Here is a 24,731-nt window from a genome sequence, read left to right on the forward strand (position 1 = left end):
GCTGAGGTGTGGGGGAAGAAGAACCTACCTCCTCAAAGGCAAAGTATGGATACGATTAGATCCAAAAGGAAAACAAACAAAGGAATCGGATTGGATCCGAAAAAGGCAAAAAAAGAGGGGAACATGCAAAGTATGGATCATCCCACAGGGGCAATGGGCACCACCACCGCGCCCTTGACGGTGGCGCGTTCACCTTGGAGGTGCTCGCGCTCGCCGGCAAGGGGACGAAGACGGCGCCGGTGGCGTCACGCCGCCGGATCGTCACAAACCCATGGTGGTGGAAGGAAAAAGGAAACACAGGAAAAGTGGAACCGCAGCCGACCACTCGACGGCGGCTTACCCACCGCGAGGCGTGTGCACAGCCAGCAAGAGGCGGGCCACGGCTTCGAGGAGAGGAAAATGAAGCTGGCACGTGCGGCACAGGACCCATGGTCGCCGCTACCGGCGGCCACTCAACCTCGCAGCTCCAAAGACCGCCACAGCAAGAGGGGCTAGCGCGTCGCGCAGGATCCCGTGGTGGGGAGAGAGGCAAGGCCATGACGGAAACATCCAGGGAGAAAGGCTGGCCGACGCCAGCGCCCTATGCTGTGAGCGAGAGACAACCATGGGGGAGAGAGCGGCGCATGAGGGAGAAAGTGAGGTTAGGGTTGGTAGAACCGGTGGCTGTGCCCCTTTTGTTCCATGCGATATGAACGGGCAACCGTCGGATTAGATCCGACGACCCCAGAAGAAAACCTAACCACAAATCTAGACCGGCTCGGGCTTTGGGCCGGAGAGAGAGGCCAAAGGCCGGCCCAAGCCGACACGGGAGGCACTGCGCGCCATGCCCCAGGCCGAGGGGGAAAGGCACGCCGCTGGGCCCCAGGCCGGCCCATGCCGACCTTTTCTCTTTTGAAAGCATTTTTTTTCTTGTCTAAGTTTTAGGCAGATTCAAAAGATTCTTCTATGCATATTTTTCCCACAAAAAATATGTTTAGAAAAGAGAAAATAAAAGTTCAAAGTTTCTGTAAAAATAGACAGAATAGTAACATCATTTTTTTCAGCAAAGAAAAATAAAAGTATTCTGAAAATAAAATCGATTTTTGAGAAAAAGAAAATTTTATTGCCTTTATATAAGTACTAATAAAGTTCATGAATTTTTTATTAAGTGACAATTTTTTTTTTCTGTAAAGACAAAAGTACATGAATTTTTAATTCACGTTTTCTGCTGTTAAATGATATATGAAATATGGTTATGTTATTTTCTGACCAACGTTGTTAATAACATAATCATGTTGAATTATTGGCATAAAAGATGCATTTATTTCTATCATTTTCCCAACGGTAATGTAGATTAATTTGCATAGACAATTGTATGATTATTTTAACCAACGTTAATTAATGCATATAATTGTCGTACTGATCTCGCTTGAATTGTGATTTCAGGGTTTTTTCACCTAATGAGCTGCCTCAAGGACGTTCCTACACTCAGAGGAGATAATTACTCTAAGTGGAGGAAGAAGGTTGACATGGCTCTTGTCATTGCCGAGGTGGATTGAGTTCTGGAAGAACCACAACCAGTTGCACCTCCAGAGCCAGTCAGAGATGTTGCTGATGATGATGAGAGTTGGGAGAAAAAGAAATGAGGTTGTGGCAAAGAGGAGATGTCATACTCCATAAACAACATGAAATGGATAAATGCCAACAAGAAATGTTTGGCATTTATAAAGAACACAATTGAGACCACCATTGTGGGCTCAATTGAGACTGCCCTACCACAAGGGAGATGCTAACCAAGATAAAGAGTCAGTTCACTGGCTCTTCTAATACATATGCCACCCAGTTGATAAAACAACTGGTGACAGAGAGCTACACTGGAGGTGGCCATGGCATAAGGCAGCCCATCCTAAGGATGAGCAATACGGCAGCCAAGCTCAAGCCCATGGACGCGGACCTGGAGATCAAACCAGCTCTCCTCGTCCACCTGGTCATGGCTTCGCTACCTAAGGAATTTGAGACCTTTGTTGTGAACTACAACATGCAACCCCAGACATGGGACATAGAAAAGGTCACAACCATGTGCTCACAGGAAGAGGAGAGAATCAAAGCTTCACATGGTGGCTCCCTGAACTATGTGAAGGAAAAGAAAAAGGTTTTCCAACCCAACAAAGGTTCTCCCTCAAAGCCACAGGGCAAAGATTATGGCAAAGCTCCCGCTCATTACCAGCAAAAGCCCATTCTAGTAGACAAGGACACTTGTATCTACTGCAAGCAGACATGGCACTACAAGAAGAATTGCGCTGCCTGGCTAAAGGCCTTCATGGCAAAGAGAGGTAACGATATCGTTTCTTTTGTAAATGAATCTCTGTATTTAAAGTTTTCAAAATCTACTTGGTGGATTGACTCCGGAGCAATTGTTCATGTTGCAAACTCTTTACAGTGATTCAGTTCGGCGAGGACCATGTGCCGAAAAGAAAGAAGTATTGAAGTCGCAAATGGTGTCCAAGCAGAAGTTGAAGCTGTAGGTGACGTCTCCTTGGAGCTAACCGAAGGATTCAAGCTTTTTCTTAGAGATGTACTGTTCACGCCTTCATGTAATAGGAACTTAATAAGTGTTTCATGCTTAGACAAAGACAATTATCAATGTTTTTTGGACATGGTAAATGTACCATTTGGTATAATAATGATTATGTAGGCGATGCCTTCCTCCATAATGAGCTTTATCTGTTATCACTTCGTGAAAAAGTGAATTATGCAAATAATGTGAATGTGCAAAGTTCCTCGTCAAACAACGAACAAAAGAAAAGAAAGAGAACTCACGACTCCTCGAAATTATGGCATTGTCGCTTGGGCCATATTTCTAGGGGGAGAATAGAAAGATTAGTCAAAAGAGAAATTCTTCCTAAGTTGGAGTTCTCTGACTTAGAACAATGCGTAGATTGCATTAAAGGAAAATATGTAAAACAGATAAACAAGGGTGCAAACCGAAGCACAGGAACACTAGAAATTATTCAAACTGATATTTGTGGACCGTTTTCGGTGAAAAGCGTGGATGGTTATGATTCGTTCATAACATTCACAGACGATTACTCCCACTTCGGTTACATTTATCCAATCAAAGAAAGAAATGAAGCATTGGATAAATTCAAGATATTCGAAGCTGAAGTTGAAAATCAGCTAGATAAAAGGATAAAGATAGTGAGGTCAGACCGTGGGGGGGAGTACTACGGTCGACCCACCCCATATGGCCAAGTCCCTGGACCTTTTGCAAAGTTCTTGCAGGAGGCTGGCATTGTTGCCCAGTATTCAATGCCGGGCGAGCCTCAGCAAAATGGAGTAGCTGATAGGCGTAACCGTACCCTTATGGATATGGTGCGCAGCATGATGAGTTACTCCGACCTGCCATTGGGATTGTGGATGGAGGCGCTTAAAACCGCCATTCACATTCTCAACAGAGTACCAAGCAAGTCGGTGCCCAAAACACCGCACAAGCTGTGGACAGGAATAGTGCCATCCCTGCAACACTTCAGGGTGTGGGGATGTCCAGCTGAGGCCAAAATGTTTAATCCAAACATTGGAAAGTTAGATCCAAAGACAACGAGTTTCCATTTCATTGGCTACCGTGATAGATCAAAAGGTTTTCGTTTCTACTTTCTAGAAAGATACACAAAGTTTGTAGAAACGAGACATGCGGTCTTCTTAGAGGACGAAATGATGAGGGGGATCTTGGTAGCTCGAAAAATTGATCTTGAGGAGAAAAGGGTGCATGCACCCATTCCGATGATTCAAGAACCATTTTTCTCGCTACCCGCTGTGACTCCAACGATGACAACTATGGGAAAAGACCCGGAACCTGTCCTTCAGGAGCCGACTGAACCTATTGTTGATCATGAAAGGGAAGTGCAGCAAGAAATAGTAGAAAGTGTGCCCGACAATGAGGCACTTAGAAGGTCTAATAGAACAAGAAGACCAACTATTTCTACTGATTATAAAGCCTATAACACGGAAATGGTTCATATGGAAGGTGATCCCACCATATATGAAGAAGCCATTAAAAGCCCTCACTCATCAAAATGGCTAGAGGCAATGGAAGATGAGATGAAATCGATGAGTTCCAATGATGTTTGGGACTTAGAGATCATTCCTAAAGGAGCAAAGACAGTAGGCTGTAAATGGGTCTACAAAACAAAGTATGACTCTAATGGGAATATAGAAAAGTATAAAGCCCGACTTGTGGAAAAAGGATTTACACAAAGAGAAGGGATAGACTACAATAAGACTTTTTCTCCAGTCTCTTGTAAGGATTCCTTCAGAATCATAATGGAACTAGTTGCTCATTTTGATTTAGAGCTGCATCAAATGGATGTAAAGACGACATTTCTAAACGGAGATTTAGAAGAAGATGTCTACATGAAACAACCCAAGGGTTTTATCATGGAAGGCAAGGAAGATATGGGATGCCGCCTAAAGAAATCCATTTATGGACTAAGGCAAGCCTCTAGACAGTGGTATATAAAGTTTAATGATACTATTAAAAGGTTTGGATTTCAAGAAAATGTTGAGGATAACTGCATTTATGCAAAGTTTAAACATGGGAAATATATTTTCCTAATCTTGTATGTGGATGATATCTTTCTTGCAAGCAATGGTATTAGTCTACTACAATAAACAAAGAAGTTTTTATCCTCAAACATCGACATGAAAGCCCTTGGTGATGCTTCATATGTTTTGGGCATTGAAATTCATCGAGATAGGAAAATGGAGTCTTAGGACTATCGCAGAAAGCATATTTAGAGAAAGTTCTCAAAAAGTATAATATGCATAAGTGTAAAGCCACACCCGCTCCTATAGTCAAGGGCGATAGTTTTGGGAATTACCAATGTCCCAAGAATAAGTACGAGCTCGATGAAATGAAAATAGTACCATATACTTCCACTGTTGAAAGTTTAAAGTATGCACAAGTGTGCACACGCCCTGACTTAGCTTTTATCACCGGGGTATTCGGTAGATATCAAGCAAATCCAGGCCAAGAGCACTAGAAGATGGCAAAGAAAGCTTTGCGTTATGTGCAAGGCACAAAGGAAATCATGCTAACATACAGAAGATCTGATTCCCTAGAGATAAAAGGCTACTTAGACGCAGATTTTGCGGGAGATAGAGATGATAGAAAATCCACGTTTGGGTATGTGTTCACTCTCTCTGGGGGAGCTATTTCATGGAAAAGCTCCAAACAAACCATAGTTGCATCGTCCACGATGCAAGAAGAGTTCATAGCATGTTTTGAAGCCACCGGGCAGGTGATATGGTTAAAGAAATTTATACCCGACTTGAAAGTGGTAGATTGTATTCACAAGCCACTAAAGATATACTGTGACAACCGGCCCACAATATTTTATGCTCACAACAACAAGTCGAGTAATGCGTCCAAGACAATAGATATAAAGTATTATGTTGTGAAAGATAAAATCCAGGATCAAACTATAAGTCTCGAGCATATAAGCACGAAGTATATGCTTGCAGATCCGTTAACGAAAGGCTTACCACCCAGTGTGTTCAAGGAACACTTAGATGACATGGGTTTGATGGAAAGCCTATGATTCCTGGATCATAAGAGGCCCAAAAGTAAATGAATATGTTTCAAAACAAAACGTGTGTTGTAGCTGTATGATTCTATCGGCAATTAAGCTATGACGATGAGACATGCTCTACATGCCTATATGTGACGGAACAAATAAAATAGAAAGTATAAAGTCAAAAGTAAAAGTTGAGATCAAGGGGGAGAATGTTAGATTGATCTCTCACCGCGTGGGCCCAACGGCCCACCGGGCCTTGATCTATGCGCCCTGATCGGGGGCGCCCAACCCATTGTGGTTGGTGGGCCCCTGTGACCCGCGCTATATAAAGGAAGGTGGGGTGCCGGGGCACGGACTACGAGATTCGCCGCCGCCACACTCCTACCAACATACCTATCTGATCTAGGTTTAGCGCGGTGCTCACGGGAAGATCCACCCATGCTAGACCCTTCTCTGTCATCCCCGCCGTCGCTACCGCACCGATGGAGACCGGCGGGAGCTCATCCAGCTCGGAACAAGGTAAAGCTACGCGTTCTACCGGGTATATCTATGCCTAGAAGATCCATGTGTTCTATCAGGTATGTCATCCCAGTTGGGGTCATTTGGCGTCTCGATGCGAAGTGCCCGGCGGCACTCTAGCTCCGCAGCATCAAACTTATCCAGGATGAACAAGTGCTTGGCGTGGAACAAGGCAACCACGAGCGAGCGGTGGAAGTTTTCTGCCGCTTGAGACACGATGCTGAGTGCGCGGCGTAGGATCTGCTTCTTGTCCATTGCCGCATCAAGGGCACGGATTGGTGCCAAGTTGCTACACGCGCGGAGTAGCTGGGCGCGCGGCGAGTAGGAGTAGGTCTCGGTGAGAAGCTTTGCACGGTCTCGCGCTTCATCGGCGGCACGCCCCCGAGATTGCTGGCGTCCAACAACTTGGCGGCCTCCAAGGGCATAATCCCGTCGTTGATTATTTTTGCGAAGCGCTCCATGGCGAGGTTGGCACCCTTCACGGCGCCGGTCCTTCCCGAGTTCCTACTGGAGTCCCCTCTCATGCTGTACACCACGTTGTGCAACACCTGGTCGGCGTGGTTGTTGCTTTCGACCGTGTTGATCATGCGGATAAACTCCTTCTGCATGTCCTCGTAGCGACGGCAGTCGTCGTCGGTGACGACGCAGTTGGGCACGAGCCGCACAGCGGCAGAGAAGGCGTTGAGGGCGGCGTGGTGGTGGTACTTCTCTAGTGCGGACGCGTCCTCGTTGGGGGCGCCCGTGTCATTCCACGCCACGAGGGCCGCGTAGCGGTGGATCAAGCCGGCGAGGTTGAGAGAGAGTGCGGAGCCCGGGTGCACGGCGACGAGCACTACAGCGTGGACCAGCGCAACCTTGTGCTGGCCGTCGGAGTGGAGGTTTAGAACCTACCGGGCCTCGATGCGGATGGACGGGGCCTCGTGGTTTGCCATTGCCAGGGCGCTCAGAGAAGTTGCTCGACTAACCGTGGAAACGCGGGGAGAGGTGCGTGAGGTGTTCGCAGAATTGCCGCAGGAGGAGCGGGAGCGTGTCGCTAGGCTTGAGGCCTAGGGTTCGAGTGGAGGAGGAGGAGGAGATGCGAGTGGCAGGTGGAAACAGTAGGGAAGGTGGAATGTGGGATTGACGAGGTTACGAGGAGCTGGTTTTGGGTTGGCGAGGGGTGAATGGGAGGACCGGAGGAGGAAGAGGTATTTATATTCAGCGGGGTGAGGAAGACGGTGGTGGATTTGACTTGGAAGACCAGATCACGAAGGGTGTATTTGGTTGAAAACCAGCAATGGAATGGGTCTATTCCAAAGAAAAGGGTGTGTTACGTTTTTGTGTTTGCTATGAGTAAAAAGTATTCCTAAGTTCAATTAAGCTTGTCATCGACGATAATTTATTAAAATGCCCTTCAGTTTAATCCGACAAACGACGCAGCTAGCACCGCGTCCCCCTCCCGCTCGATTTCACAATGACGGCGACGACGATGACGACGACGACGACAACCTTTTCCCCGGCCGCCTGCCACCGTCGCCTCCTAGATTCTCTTCATGCTGGCGGTACTCCTTTGACACGAAAACATCAGCGCAAGAGAGGCGCCAGCAAGACGTCGGCGTCTCTACAAAGCCAGGAGACACATGAGGAGCCCTACGCGTACCAGGACCAAGAAGAGGCTAGCCACAGTATGCCAGGCACGCCACGCTCACCTCCCACGACGTGCAGAACATGGCCTCCCTCGTGCTTCCCGGAGAGCTCGCCAATCACGCCATCTCTGAGGGCACCAAGGCTGTCACAACGTACATGTCCTGAACTGAAGTGAAGATCCATCATAAGCACGGCATGCTGGGGAACGTTGCATGGGAAACAAAAGATTTCCTACGCACACGAAGACCTATCATGGTGATGTTCATCTACGAAGGGAGATTAGATCCACATACCCTTGTAGATTGCTAAGTGGGAAGGGTTAAGAAATGCGGTCGATGTAGTGGTACAACTTCGTGATTCAAATTACCGTCCTCCCACGATTCGTTCCGATCTAGCGCCGAACGGACGGCACCTCCGCGTTCATCACATGTACAGCTCGATGACGATCTCAGCCTTCTTGATCCAACAAGAGGGACAGAGAAGTAGATGAGTTCTCTGGCAGGGTGACGGCGTGCCGGTGGTGGTGATGATCTACGCGTGCAGGGCTCTGACCGAGCTTTGCAGAAATCTGATCTAGAGGAAGAACCACGTGGTATAGGTTTGAGTTGCACGTGGCAAAAGTTGTGTCTAAAAAGCCCTAAAACCACCAATATATATAGGAGGAGGGGAGGGTCTAGCCTTGGGGCTCAAGGGAGCCCCAAGGGCGCCGGCCGAAGGGAGAGGTGGACTCCCACCCCAATTCGGTTTGGGGGAATGAGTCCACTCCTTCCTTCCCACCTCCCTCTTTCCTTTTTTTCTTTCTTTGGTATTTTTTCCTTATGGCGCCATATCCCTCTTGGGCTGGCCTCACCAGCCCACTAAGGGCTGGTGTGCCACCCTAGGGTTACTGGCCTCACTCCCGGGTGGGTGGGCCCCTCCCGGTGAACACCCGGAACCTATTCGTTACTCCCGGTACAGTGCCGGTAATGCCCCAAAACTTTCAGGTAACCAAATAAAACCATCCTATATATCAATCTTCGTTTTCGGACCATTTCGAAAACCCTTGTGACGTCGGTGATCTCATCCGGGACTCTGAACAACCTTCGGTCACCAACACATATAACTCAACTATACTAAAACATCATTGAACCTTAAGTGTGCAGACCCTGCGGGTTCGAGAACTATGTAGACATGACCCGAGACACTCCTCGGTCAATATCCAATAGCGGGACCTAGATGTCCATATTGGATCCTACATATTCTTCGAAGTTCTTATCGGTTGAACCTCTGTGCCAAGGATTCATATAATCCCTTATAACATCCCCTTTATCCTTCGGTATGTTACTTGCCCGAGATTTGATCGTCAGTATCCCTATACCTATTTCAATCTCTTTACTCGTTCCGTAATACAAGATCCCGTGACTTACACTTTGAGTCACATTGCTTGCAAGGCTTTTATGTGATGTTGTATTACCGAGTGGGCCCCGAGATACCTCTCCGTCACACGGAGTGACAAATCCCAGTCTTGATCCATGCTAACTCAACAGACACCTTCGGAGAGACCTGTAGAGCACCTTTATAGTCACCCAGTAACGTTGTGAAGTTTGATACACACAAGGTATTCCTCCGGTGTCAGTGAGTTACATGATCTCATGGTCATAGGAATGAATACTTGACACGCAGAAAACAGTAGCAACAAAATGACACGATCAGATGCTACGTTTATAATTTGGGTCTTGTCCATCACATGATTCTCCTAATGATGTGATCCAGTTATCAAGTGACAACACTTGCATATGGTCAGAAAACCTTAACAATCCTTGATCAATTGGCTAGCCAACTAGAGGCTTGCTAGGGACATTGTTTTGTGTATGTATCCACACATGTATCTATGTTTTCATTCAATACAATTATAGCATGGATAATAACCGATTATCTTGAAACAGGAAATATAATAATAACTATTTTATCATTGCCTCTAGGGCATATTTCCAACAGTCTCCCACTTGCACTAGAGTCAATAATCTAGTCACACATCGCTATGCGATTTAGATTGTAATGAATCTAACACCCATACAGTTCTCGTGTTGATCATGCTTCGCTCGTGGAAGAGGTTTAGTCAGCGGATCTGCTACATTCAGATCGATGTGCACTTTGCAAATATTTACGTCCTCTCCTTCGACATAGTCGCGGATGCGGTTGAAGCATCGTTTGATGTGTCTAGTCTTCTTATGAAACCGTGGTTCCTTAGCTAAAGCAATGTCACGAGTGTTGTGAGAGAATAGAGTTATTGGATTTAGTGCGCTCGGCACAACTCCAAGATCCGTCATGAACTGCTTCATCCATACACCCTCCTTAGCTGCCTCCGAGGCAGCCATGTACTCCGCTTCACATGTAGAATCTGCTACGACGGTTTGCTTGGAATTGCACCAGCTTACCGCACCCCGTTTAAGAATAAATATGTATCCGGTTTGAGACTTAGAGTCATCCGGATCAGTGTCAAAGCTTGCATCGACGTAACCCTTTACGACAAGCTCTTCGTCACCTCCATAAATGAGAAACATTCCCTTAGTCCTTTTCAGGTACTTCAAGATATTCTTGACCGCCGTCCAGTGATCCACTCCTGGATTACTTTGAAAACTGCGTGCCATACTTATGGCCAGGCTGATGTCCGGTCTAGTGCACAACATTGCATACATGATAGACCCTATGTCTGAAGCATAGGGGAAGGTACTCATCTTTTCTCTATCTTCCGCAGTTATTGGACAGCGAGTCTTACTCAACTTTGTACCTTGTAATACTGGCAAGAACCCCTTCTTGGACTGTTCCATTTTGAACTTCTTCAAAACTTTATCAAGCTATGTGCTTTGTGAAAGTCCTATCAGGCGCCTCGATCTATCCCTATAGATCTTAATGCCTAGTATGTAAGCAGCTTCTCCTAGGTCCTTCATAGAGAAACACTTGTCCAAGTAATATTTTACGCTCTCTATTAACTCCACATTGTTTCCAATCTGTAATATGTCATCCACATATAATATTAGAAATGCCACAGATCTCCCACTCACTTTCTTGTAAATACAAGATTCTCCAACAACTTGTATAAACCCAAACGCTTTAATCACTTCATCCAAGCGCTTATTCCAACTCCGAGATGCTTGCACCAGTCCATAAATGGATCGCTGGAGGTTGCACACTTTGTTAGCATTCTTTGGATTGAAAAAACCTTCGGGTTGCATCATATACAACTCTTCCTTAAGAAAACCGTTAAGGAACACCGTTTTGACATCCATCTGCCAGATTTCATAATCGAAAAATGCAGCTATTGCTAACATGATTCGGACGGACTTAAGCATCGCTACCGGTGAGAACGTCTCATCGTAGTCAACTCCTTGAACTTGTGAAAAACCCTTTGCCACAAGTCGAGCTTTATAAACGGTCACATTACCGTCAGCGTCCGTCTTCTTCTGAAAAATCCATTTGTTCTGAATAGCCTTGCGGCCTTCAGGTAATACTTCCAAAGTCCACACTTTCTTTTCATACGTAGATCCTATCTCGGACTTCATGGCCTCCAGCTATTTGTTGGAATCCTGGCCTACCATTGCTTCTTTGTAATTCGCATGTTCATTGTTGTCTAACAACATGATTGATAAGACATGATTACCGTACTACTCAGGAGTAGTACATGATGTTGTCGACCTTGAGGTCCGATAGGAACTTGATCCGAAGTTTCATGATCATCATCATTAACTTCCTCCTCAACCGGCGTCGCTTCGACATGGGTTTCCCCTGCCCTGCGCCACCATCTAGAGGGAGTAGAGGTTCTACAACCTCATCAAGTTCTATCTTCCTCCCACTCAATTCTTTCGAGAGAAACTCCTTCTCAAGAAATGCTCCGTTCTTAGCAACAAACACTTTGCCCTCAGATCTGAGATAGAAGGTGTACCCAACTGTCTCCTTTGCGTAACCTATGAAGACGCAATTTTCTGCTTTGGGTTCCAGCTTTTTAGGCTTAAGCTTTTTGACATAAGCATCACATCCCCAAACTTTAAGAAACGACAACTTCGGCCTCTTGCCATACCACAGCTCGTATGGTGTCGTCTCAACGGATTTTGATGGTGCCCTATTTAAAGTGAATGCAACTGTCTCTAATGCATAACCCCAAAACTATAATGGCAAATCGATAAGAGACATCATAGATCACACCATATCTAACAAAGTACGATTCAACGTTCGGACACACCATTACGCTGTGGTGTTCCAGGCGGTGTCAATTGTGAAACAATTCCACATTGTCTTAAGTGAGCACCAAACTCGAAACTCAGATACTCACCCCCACGATCAGAATGTAGGAACTTTATCTTCTGGTTACGATGATTTTCAACTTCACTCTGAAATTGCTTGAACTTCTCAAACATTTTAGACTTGTGCTTCATCAAGTAGATATATCGTACCTACTCAAATCGTCAGTGAAGGTGAGAAAATAACGATATCCACCGCGCATCTCCACACTCATTGGACCACACACATTGGTATGTATGATCTCCAACAAGTCACTTGCATGCTCCATTGTTCTGGAGAATGGAGTCTTACTCATCTTGCCCATGAGGCATGGTTCGCACGTGTCAAGTGATTCAAAATCAAGTGACTCCAAAATCCCATTAGAATGGAGTTTCTTCATGCTCTTTACACCAATATGACCTAAGCGTAGTGCCACAAAAACGTGGCGCTATCATTGTTAACTCTAGATCTTTTGGTCTCAGTGTTATGTATATGTGTATCATCACAATCAAGATTCAATATGAACAAACCTCTCACATTGGGTGCATGACCATAAAATATATTACTCATAGAAATAGAACAACCATTATTCTGTGACTTAAACGAGTATCCGTCTCGCAATAAACAAGATCCAGATATAATGTTCATGCTTAATGCAGGCACTAAATAAAAATTATGTAAGTTCATAACTAATCCTGATGGTAACTGAAGTGAGACTGTGCCGATGGTGATTACATCAACCTTGGAACCATTTTCCACGCACATCATCACTTCATCCTTCGCCAGCCTTCATTTATTCCACAGTTCCTGCTTCGAGTTGGAAATATGAGCAACAGAACCGGTATCAAATACCCAGGCACTACTACGAGAGTTGGTTAAGTACACATCAATAACATGTATATCACACATACCTGATTTTTCTTTGGCCGCCTTCTTATCAGCCAAATACTTGGGGCAGTTGCGCTTCCAGTGACCCATCCCCTTGCAATAATAACACTCTGTTTCCTGCTTAGGTCCAGCCTTGGGTTTCTTTGTCGGATTGGCAACAGGTTTGCCGCTCTTCTTGGAGTTACCCTTCTTGCCTTTGCCATTTATCTTGAAACCAGTGGTCTTATTGACCATCAACACTTGATGCTCTTTCCGGAGTTCTGACGCTGCGACTTTCAGCATCGCGAATAACTCGCCTGGTGACTTGTTCATCCCTTGCATGTTATAGTTCAACACAAAGATCTTGTAGCTAGGTGGCAGTGATTGAAGAATTCTATCAGTGATAGCCTCTTGCGGGAGTTCAATCCCCAGCTTAGCCAGACGGTTTGAGTACCTACACATTTTGAGCACATGTTCACTCACAGACAAATTCTCCTCCATCTTGCAAGCATAGAATTTATCATAGGTCTCATACCTATCGATCCGGGCGTTCTTCTGAAAGATAAACTTCAACTCCTGAAACATCTCATATGCTCCATGACGCTCAAAGCAACGTTGAAGTCTTGGTTCCAAGCCATACAAGACTACACATTGAACTACTGAGTAGTCCTCCTTACACGATTGCCAAGCATTCGAAATATCTTGGTCAGACGTAGCGGGTGGTTCATCTTCTAGAGCAGCATCTAGGACATAATTCTTTTTCCCAACTTGTAGGATGAGCCTAAGATTACGTGCCTAGTCTACAAAGTTGCTTCCATCATCTTTGAACTTAGCTTTCTCTAGGAACGTATTGAAATTCAGGGTTGCTACTGCGTGAGCGATTGATCTACAACATAAAATATTGCAAAGTGGACTTAGACTATGTTCAAGATAATTAGAGTTTAACTAATCAAATTACTAATAAACTCCAACTCAAAAAATACACCCCTCTAGTCATTTGAGTGGTACATGATCCAAATTCACTAACTAAAGTCCGATCATCACGTGAGTTGAGTATAGTTTCAGTGGTAAACATCTCTATGCTAATCATATCTACTATACAATTAATGCTCGACCTTTCGATCTCTTGTGTTCCGAGGCCATGTATGCACCTGCTAGGCTCGTCAAGTTTAACCCAAGTGTTCCGTGGTGCAACTGTTTTGCACCCATTTTATGTGAACGTTGAGTCTATCACAACCGATCATCACATGGTGTCTCGAAACGATGAGCCGTCGCAACGGTGCACAGTCGGGGAGAACACAATTTCATCTTGAAATTTTAGTGAGGGATCACCTTATAATGCTACCGTCGTTCTAAGCAGTATAAGGTGCATAAAAGGATTAACATCACATGCAATTCATAAGTGACATGATATGGCCATGATCTTGTGCTTCTTGATCTCCATCACCAAAACACCGACATGATCTTCTTGTCACTGGCGCCACACCATGATCCCCATCATCATGATCTCCATCATCGTGTCGCCATCGAAGTTGTCATGCTATCTATGCTATTACTACTAAAGCTACAACCTAGCAATATTGTAAACGCATCTGCAAACACAAACGTTAGTTTAAAGACAACCCTATGGCTCCGGCCCGTTGCCGTAGCATCGATGTGCAAGTCGATATTAACTATTACAACATGATCATATCATACATCCAATATATCACATCATGTATTTGGCCATATCACATCACAAGCATACCCTACAAAAACAAGTTAGGCATCCTGTAATTTGTTGTTGCATGTTTTACGTGGCTGCTATGGTATCTAGTATGATCGCATCTTACTTACGCAAAAACCACTACAGATATGTGAAAATTGCTATTTAAACTCTCTCCAAGGACCGCCTAGGTCAAATCCAATTCAAATAAGTTGAAGAAACATGCACCTGTCAGTCATCTTTATGCAACAAGTTGCATGTTGGTCGATGAAACCAGTCTCTCGTAAACGTATGAGTAATGTCGGTCCGGGCCGCTTCAATCCAACAATACTGCCGAATCGAGAAAAGACTAAGGAGGGCAGCAAAACGAACATCAACGCCCACACAAAATTTTGTGTTCTACTCGAGATAACATCTACGCATGAACCGAGCTCATGATGCCACTGTTGTGGAACGTTGCATGGGAAACAAAAATTTTCCTACGCACACGAAGACCTATCTTGGTGATGTTCATCTACGAGGGGAGATTAGATCCACATACCCTTGTAGATCACTAAGCAGGAAGCGTTAAGAAACATGGTTGATGTAGTGGTACATCTTCGTGATTCAAATCACTGTCGTCCCACGATCTGTTCCGATCTAGCGCCGAACGAACGACACCTAGGCGTTCAACACACGTACACCTCGATTACGATTTCGGCCTTCTTGATCTAGCAAGAGAGATGGAGAAGTCGACAAGTTTTCTGGCAGCGTGACGGCGCGCCGGTGGTGGTGATGATCTACTCCTGCAGGGCTCCGCCCAAGCTCCGCTGAAATCTGATCTAGAGGAAGAACCACGTGGTATAGGTTTGAGTTGCACATGGGAAAAGTTGTGTCTCAAAAGCCCTAAAACCACCAATATATATAGGAGGAGGGGAGGGGCTAGCCTTGGGGCTCAAGGCAGCCCCAAGGGCGCCGGCCAAAGGGAGAGCTGGACTCCCACCCCAATTAGGTTTGGGGGAAGGAGTCCACTCCTTCCTTCCCACCTCCCTCTTTCCTTTTTTTCTTTCCTTTGGTATTTTTGTTGGAAATATGCCCTAGAGGCAATAATAAATTAGTTATTATTATATTTCCTTGTTCATAATAATGGTTTATTATCCATGCTAGATTTGTATTGATTGGAAACTCAAATACATGTGTGGATACATAGACAACACACTGTCCCTAGTGAGCCTCTAGTTGACTAGTTCGTTGATCAAAGACGGTCAAGGTTTCCTCGCCATAGGCAAGTGTTGTCACTTGATAACGGGATCACATCATTAGGAGAATCATGTGATGGACAAGACCCAAATTATATACGTAGCATATTGATCGTGTCATTTTATTGCTATTGTTTTCTGCGTGTCAAGTATTTATTCCCATGACCATGAGATCATATAACTCACTGGCACCGGAGGAATACCTTATGTGTATCAAACGTCACAACGTAACTGGGTGACTATAAAGGTACTCTAGAGGTATCTCCGAAGGTGTCCGTTGAGTTAGTATGGATCAAGACTGGGATTTGTCACTCCGTGTGCCAGAGAGGTATCTCGGGGCCCACTCGGTAATACAACATCACACACAAGCCTTGCAAGCAATGTGACTAAGTGTAAGTCACGGGATCTTGTATTACGGAACGAGTAAAGAGACTTGCCGGTAACGGTATTGAAATAGGTATGCGTATACCGACGATCAAATCTCGGGCAAGTAACATACCGAAGGATAAAGGGGATGACATACGGGATTATATGAATCCTTGGCACTGAGGTTCAACCGATAAGATCTTTGGTGAATATGTAGGATCCAATATGGGCATCCAGGTCCCGCTATTTGATATTGACCGAGGAGTATCTCCGGTCATGTCTACATAGTTCTCGAACCCGCACGGTCTGCACACTTAAGGTTCGATGATGTTTTAGTATAGTTGAGTTATATGTGTGGTTACCGAATGTTGTTTAGAGTCCCGGATGAGATCATGGATGTCACGAGGGTTTCCGGAATGGTCCAAAAACGAAGATTTGATATATAGGATGGTTTCATTTGGTCACCGGAAAGTTTCGGGCAATTCCGATAGTGTACCGGGAGTGACGAATGGGTTCTGGGTGTTTACCGGGAGGGGTCCACCCACCCAGGAGTGAGCCCAAGGCCCTAGGGTGGCGCCACAAGTCCTTATTGGGATAGTGGAGTCAGCCCAAGAGGGATATGGCGCCACATAAGAAAATACCAAAACAAAAGAAAAAGAAAAAGGAAAGAGGGAGGTGGGAAGGAAGGAGTGGACTCCTTCCCCACCAAACCAAATTGGGGTTGGAGTCCAACTCCTCCCTATTGGCCGGCGCACCTTGAGGCCTTGTGCCTCAAGGCTAGACCCTCCCCCTTCCTCCTATATATATTGGTTGTTTAGGGCTGATTTGAGACACAACTTTGCCACGTCCAACTCTAGCCTATACCACACAGTTTCACCTCTAGATCAGATTTCTGCGGAGCTCGGGCGGAGCCCTGCAGGACTATATCATCACCACCACCGGCACGCCGTCACGCTTCCGGAGAACTCATCTACTTCTCCATCTTTCTTGCTGGATGAAGAAGGCCGAGATCATCGTCGAGTTGTACGTGTGCTGAACGTGGAGGTGCCGTCCGTTCGACATTAGATCGGAACGGATCGTGGGACGGATCGCGAGACGGTTCGTGGGACGGTTCGAGGGACGTGAAGACGTTCCACTACATCAACCGTGTTTCTTAACGCTTCATGCTGTGCAATCTACATGGGTACGTAGATCCAAATCTCCTCTCGTAGATGGACATCACCATGATAGGTCTTCGTGTGCGTAGGAAATTTTTTGTTTCCCATGCAACGTTCCCCATCAGTGGCATCATGAGCTAGGTTCATGCGTAGATATTATCTCGAGTAAAACACAAAAGGTTTTGTGGACGGTGATGTTCGATTTGCTTCCCTCCTTAGTCTTTTCTCAATTCGGCGGTATTGTTGGATTGAAGCGGCCCAGACCGACATAAGTCGTACGCTTACGAGAGACTGGTTTCATTGATTGACATGGAACCTCATTGCATAAAGATGACTGTCGGGTGCCTGTTTCTTCAACTTTAGTTGAATTGGTTTTGACCGAAGCGGTCCTTGGAGAGAGGTTAAATAGAAATTTGCACATCTCCGTTGGTTCTTGCATAAGTAAGATGCGATCATACTAGATACCCATAGCAGCCACGTAAAAGATGCAACAACAAATTATAGGACGTCTAACTTGTTTTTGCAGGGTATGCTTGTGATATGATATGGACAATGACGTGATGTGATATATTGGATGTATGAGATGATCATGTTGTAATAGTTGATATTGACTTGCACGTCGATGCTACGGCAACCGACAGGAGCCATAGGGTTGTCTTTAAACTAACGTTTGTGTTTGCAGATGCGTTTACTATATTGCTAGGTCGTAGCTTTAGTAGTAATAGCATAGATAGCACGACAACCTCGATGGCGGCACGATGATGGAGATCATGATGATGGAGATCATGGTGTGGCGCCGATGATAAGAAGATCATGCCGGTGGTTTGGTGATGGAGATCAAGAAGCACAAGATGATGGCCATATCAAGATGAAATTGTGTTCTCCCCGACTATGCATCGTTGCAACAGTTCGTCATTTTGAGACACCACGTGATGATCGGGTGTGATAGACTCAACGTTCACATACAACGGGTGCAAAACAGTTGCACACACAGAACACCCGGGTTAAACTTGACGAGCCTAGCATGTGCAGACATGGCCTCGAAACACATGAGACGGAAAGGTCGAGCATGAATCGTATAGTTGATATGATTAGCATAGAGATGCTTACCACTGAAACTATTCTCAACTCACGTGATGATCGGATTTGAGTTAGTGAATTTGGATCATGTACCACTCAAATGACTGGAGAGATGTACTTTTTGAGTGGGAGTTTATTAAGTAATTTGATTAGTTAATTTCTAATTATCATGAACATAGTCAAAAGGTCTTTGCGAATTATGATGTAGCTTGCGCATTAGCTCTACTATTTTTTATATGTTCCTAGAGAAAATTAAGTTGAAAGATGATAGTAGCAACTTTCGGACTAAGTCCGTAAAACTAAGGATTGTCCTCATTGCTGCGCAGAAGGCTTATGTCCTTAATGCACCACTCGGTGTTCTGCACCTCGAGCATCGTTTGTGGATGTTGCGAACATCTCACATACACGTTTTTGATGACTACATGATAGTTCCGTGTGTAATACTTAATGACTTAGAAGCAAGGCGCCAAAGACGTTTTGAAACGTCACGGAACATAAGAAATGTTCTAAGAGATGAAATTGAGATTTCATGCTCGTGCCCTTCTTGAGAGGTATGAGACCTCCGATAAGATTCTTTGTCTACAAAGTAAATGAGAAAACCTCAATCATTGAGCGTGTGCTCAGATTGTCTGAGTACAATGATCGCTTGAATAAAGTGGGAGTTAATCTTCCAGATGAGATAGTGATGGTTCTCCAAAGTAACTGCCACCAAGTTGCTAGAGCTTCGTGTTGAACTATAACATATCAAGGAGAAATATGATGACCCTTGAGCGATTCACAATGTTTGACACTGCGAAAGTAGAAATTGGGAAGGAGAATCAATTGTGATGGTTAGTAAAACCACTAGTTTCAAGAAGGGCAAGGGCTAGAAGGGACGCTTCATGAAATGGCAAACCAGTTGCTGCTCTAATGAAGAAACCCAAGATTGAACCAAACCCGAGACTAAGTGCTTGTGTTATGAGGGGAACGGTCACTGAGGCGGAGCTACCCTAGATGCTTGGTAGGTAAGAAGGCTGGCAAAGTCGACAGAAGTATATTTGATATACATGATATAGATGTGCACTTTATTACTACTCCTAGTAGCACGAGGGTATTGGATACCGGTTCGATTGCTAAGTGATTAGTAACTCGAAATAAAAGCTACGAAATAAATGGAGGCTAGCTGAAGGTGAGGTGACGATAAGTGTTGGAAGTGTTTCCAAGGTTGATGTGATTAATCATCGCATGCTCCCTCTACCATCGGGATTGGTGTTAAACCCAAATAATTGTTATTTGGTGTTTGCGTTGAGCATGAACATGATTGGATCATGTTTATTGCAATATGATTATTCATTTAAAGAGAATAATGGTTATTCTATTTGCTTGAATAAATACCTTCAATGGTTTATTGTATCTCGATCGTAGTGTTACACATGTTCATAATATTGGTGCCAAAAGATACAAAGTAATAATGATAGTACCACTTGTGGCACTGCCGCTTGAGTCATGTTGGTGTAAAATGCATGAAGAAGCTCCATGCTGATGGATCTTTGTACTCACTCATTTTTGACACGTTTGAGACATGCAAACCATACCTGTTGGTATGAACACATGAAGAAACTCCATGCAGATGGATCGTTTGGACTCACTTGATTTTGAATCACTTGAGACATGCCAAATCATACCACATGGAACAAGAAAGTAACTTCTTGGATGCAATACATTTTTGATGTGTGCAGTACAATGAGTGCTGCAGCACGCAGTGGATATCATTATGTCCTTACTTCACTAATGATTTTAGTAGATACAGGAGTAGTTACTTGATGAATCACAAGTCTGAAATATTGAAAAGTTCAAAGCTATTTCAGAGTAAAGATCATCGTGACAAGAGGATAAACTGTCTACGATATGATCATAGAGATGAATATCTGAGTTGCGAGTTTTGGTACACAGTTAAGATAATGTGGAAATTGTTTCACAATTCATGCCACCTGGAACACCATAGTGTGATGGTGTGTCCGAACATCATAGCCACGCCCTATTTGTTATGGTGCATACTATGATGTCTCTTATTGAATTACCACTATCGTTTATGGGTTATGCATTAGAGACAACCGCATTCACTTTAAATAGGGCACCGCCTATTTCCGTTGAGATGACACAGTATAGACTATGGTTTGGAGAAACCTAATCTATCGTTTCTTAAAAGTTTGGGGATGCGATGCTTATGTGAAGAAGTTTGAGTCTGATAAGCCTGAACCAAAAGCGGATAAATGCATCTTCATAGGATATCCAACTCAGCTGGGTACATCTCCTATCTTAGATCCGGAAGCGAAGTGTTTGTTTCTAGAAACTGGTCCTTTCTCAAGGAAAGGTTTCTCTCAAAAGAATTGAGTGGGAGGGTGGTGGAACTTGATGAGGTTAGTGAACCGTCACTTCAACCAGTGTGTAGCAGGACACATGAAGTTGTTCCTGTGGCGCCTACACAAATTGAGTGGAAACTGATCATGGTGATCATTGAGCGTCGGATCAAGTTACTACAAACCACGTAGGTCGACAAGGTCTCGTACTACTACAGAGTAGTACGGTAATCTTGTCTTGGAGGTCGTGTTGTTGAACAACAATGAACCTACGAGCTATGGAGAAGCGATGGTGGGCCCGGATTCTGACAAATGGCTAGAGGCCATGAAATCCGAGAGAGGATCCATGTATGAAAACAAAGTGTAGACTTTGGAAGAACTACTTGATGGTTGAAAGACTATTAAATAAAGATGGATATTTAAAAGAAAGACAGACGATGATGGTGAAAAGTCACCATTAAGAAATGCTCGACTTGTCGCAAGGATGTTTCCGCAAGTTCAAAGAGTTGACTGTAATGAGACTTTCTCACTCGTAGCGATGCTAAAAGTCTGTTGGAATTATGTTAGCAGATGCTGCATTATTTATGAAATATTGCACATAGGATGTCAAAACATTGTTTCCTCGACGGTTCCCTTGAGGAAAGGTTGTATGTGATACAACCAGAAGGTTTTGTCGATCCTAAGGATGCTAACAAGTATGCAAGCTCTAGTGATCCTTCAATGGACTGGTGCAAGCATCTTTGAGTTGGAATATACGCTTTGATGAGATGATCAAAGCTTTTGGGTTTGTACAAGGGTTATGAGAAACTTGTATTTCCAAAGAAGTGAGTGGGAGCACTATATAATTTCTGATAAGTATATGTGGTTGGCATATTGTAGATCGGAAGTAATATAGAATTTCTGTGAAGCATAAAGGGTTGTTTGAAAGGAGTTTTTCAACGGAAAACCTGGATAGAGCTACTTGAACATTTAGCATCAAGATCTATAGATATAGATCAAAACGCTTAATAGAACTTTCAATCAAATGCATGCCTTGACAAGTTTTTGAAGGAGTTCAAAATAGATCAGCAAAGAAGGAGTTCTTGGTTGTGTTGTAAGGTGTGAATTTGAGTGTGACTCAAAGCCCGACCACAGTAGAAGAAATAGAAAGGACGAAGGTCGACCCATATGCCTTAGCCATAGACTCTACAGTATGCCATGCTGTGTACCGCACCTGATGTGTGCCTTGCCACAAGTCTGTTAAGAGGTACAGAGAGTGATCTAGGATAGAGTCACTGAACATCGGTCAAAGTTATCCTTAGTAAGTAATGGACTAAGGAATTTTTCTCGATTATGGAGATGGTTAAAGAGTTCGTCGTAAAGGGTTACGTCGATGCAAGCTTTGACACTAATCCGAATAACTATGAGTAGTAAAACGGATTCATATAAGTAGAGTAGATATTTGGAGTGTTTCCAAATAGCAAGTAGTAGCAACATCTATAAGATGACATAAAGATTTGTAAAGCACACACGGATCCGAAAGGTTCAGAACCGTTGACTAAAACCTCTCTCACGAGCAAGACGTGATCAAACCCCAGAACTGTATGGGTGTTGGATTCGTTAAAATCACATGGTGATGTGACCTAGATTATTGACTCTAGTGCAAGTGGGAGACTGTTGGAAATATGCCCTAGAGGCAATAATAAATTAGTTATTATTATATTTCCTTGTTAGTAATAATCGTTTATTATCCATGCTAGAATTGTATTGATTGGAAACTCAAATACATGTGTGGATACATAGACAACACACTATCCCTAGTGAGCCTCTAGTTGACTAGTTCGTTGATCAAAGATGGTCAAGGTTTCCTGGCCATAGGCAAGTGTTGTCACTTGATAACGGGATCACATTATTAGGAGAATCATGTGATGGACAAGACCCAAATTATATACGTAGCATATTGACCGTGTCATTTTATTGCTATTGTTTTCTGCGTGTCAAGTATTTATTCCTATGAACATGAGATCATATAACTCACTGGCACCGGAGGAATATCTTGTGTGTATTAAACGTCACAACTAACTGGGTGACTATAAAGGTACTCTAGAGGTATCTCCGAAGGTGTCCGTTGAGTTAGTATGGATCAAGACTGGGATTTGTCACTCCGTGTGACGGAGAGGTATCTTGGGGCCCACTCAGTAATACAACATCACACACAAGCCTTGCAAGCAATGTGACTAAGTGTAAGTCACGGGATCTTGTATTACGGAACGAGTAAAGAGACTTGCCGGTAACGAGATTGAAATACGTATGCAGATACCAACGATCAAATCTCGGGCAAGTAACATACCGATGGACAAAGGGAATGGCATACGGGATTATATGAATCCTTGGCACTGAGGTTCAATCGATAAGATCTTCGGAGAATATGTAGTATCCAATATGGGAATCCAAGTCCCGCTATTGGATATTGACCGAGGAGTATCTCAGGTCATGTCTACATAGTTCTCGAACCCGCACGGTCTGCACACTTAAGGTTCGATGATGTTTTAGTATAGTTGAGTTATATGTGTGGTTTCCGAATGTTGTTTGGAGTCCCGAATGAGATCATGGACGTCATGAGGGTTTCCATAATGGTCCATAAATGAAGATTGATATATAGGATGGTTTCATTTGGTCACCGGAAAGTTTCGGGCAATTCTGGTAGTGTACCGGGAGTGACGAATGGGTTCCGGGTGTTTACCGAGAGGGGCCCACCCACCCGGGAGTGAGCCCAAGGGCCTAGGGTGGCGACACAAGCCCTTATTGGGCTAGTGGAGTCAGCCCAAGAGGGATATGGCACCACATAAGAAAATACCAAAAGAAAAGAAAAAGAAAAAGGAAAGAGGGAGGTGCGAAGGAAGGAGTGGACCCCTTCCCCAGCAAACCGAATTGGGGTTGGAGTCCAACTCCTCCCCCTTGGCCGGCACACCTTGAGGCCTTGTGCCTCAAGTCTAGCCCCTCCCCCTTCCTCCTATATATATTGGTGGTTTAGGGCTAATTTGAGACAGAACTTTACCACGTGCAACTCTAGCTTATACCACACAGTTTCACCTCTAGATCGGATTTCTGCGGAGCTTGGGCGGAGCCATGCAGGAGTAGATAATCACCACCACCGGCGCGCCGTCACGCTGCCGGAGAACACATCTACTTCTCCGTCTTGCTTGCTGGATCAAGAAGGCTGAGATCATCGTCGAGCTATACGTGTGCTGAACACGGAGGTGTCGTCCATTCGGCACTAGATCGGAATGGATCGTGGGACGGATCGCGGAACGGTTCGTGGGATGGTTCGAGGGACGTGAAGACATTCCACTACATCAACCGCGTTTCTTAACGCTTCCTGCTGTGCGATCTACAAGGATACATAGATCCAAATCTCCTCCCGTAGATGGACATCACCATGATAGGTCTTCGTATGCGTAGGATTTTTTTTGTTTCCCATGCAACGTTCCCCATGAATTTTTCCCTTGTGGCACCATATCCCTCTTGGTCGGGCCTCACCAGCCCAATAAGGGCTGGTGTGCCACCCTAGGGTTACTGGGCTCACCCCAGGGTGGGTGGGCCCCTCCCGGTGAACACCGGGAACCCATTCGTTACTCCCGGTACAGTGCCGGTAATGCCCGAAAACTTTCCGGGAAACAAATGAAACCATCCTATATACCAATCTTCGTTTCCAGTCCGTCCCGGAAACACCCGTGACGTCCGTGATCTCATCCGGGACTCCGAACAACCTTCGGTCACCAACACATATAACTCAACTATACTAAAACATCATCGAACCTTAAGTGCGCAGACCCTGCGGGTTCGAGAACTATGTAGACATGACCCGAGACACTCCTCGGTCAATATTCAATAGCAGGACCTGGATGTCCATATTTGTTCCTATATATTCTACGAAGATCTTATCGGTTGAACCTCTGTGGCAAGGATTCATATAATCCCGTATAACATTCCCTTTGTCCTTTGGTATGTTACTTGCCCGAGATTTGATCGTCGGTATCCCTATA

Source organism: Hordeum vulgare, chromosome 5H (genome assembly GCF_904849725.1).
Source record: "Hordeum vulgare subsp. vulgare chromosome 5H, MorexV3_pseudomolecules_assembly, whole genome shotgun sequence".
Lineage (NCBI taxonomy): Eukaryota > Viridiplantae > Streptophyta > Magnoliopsida > Poales > Poaceae > Hordeum > Hordeum vulgare.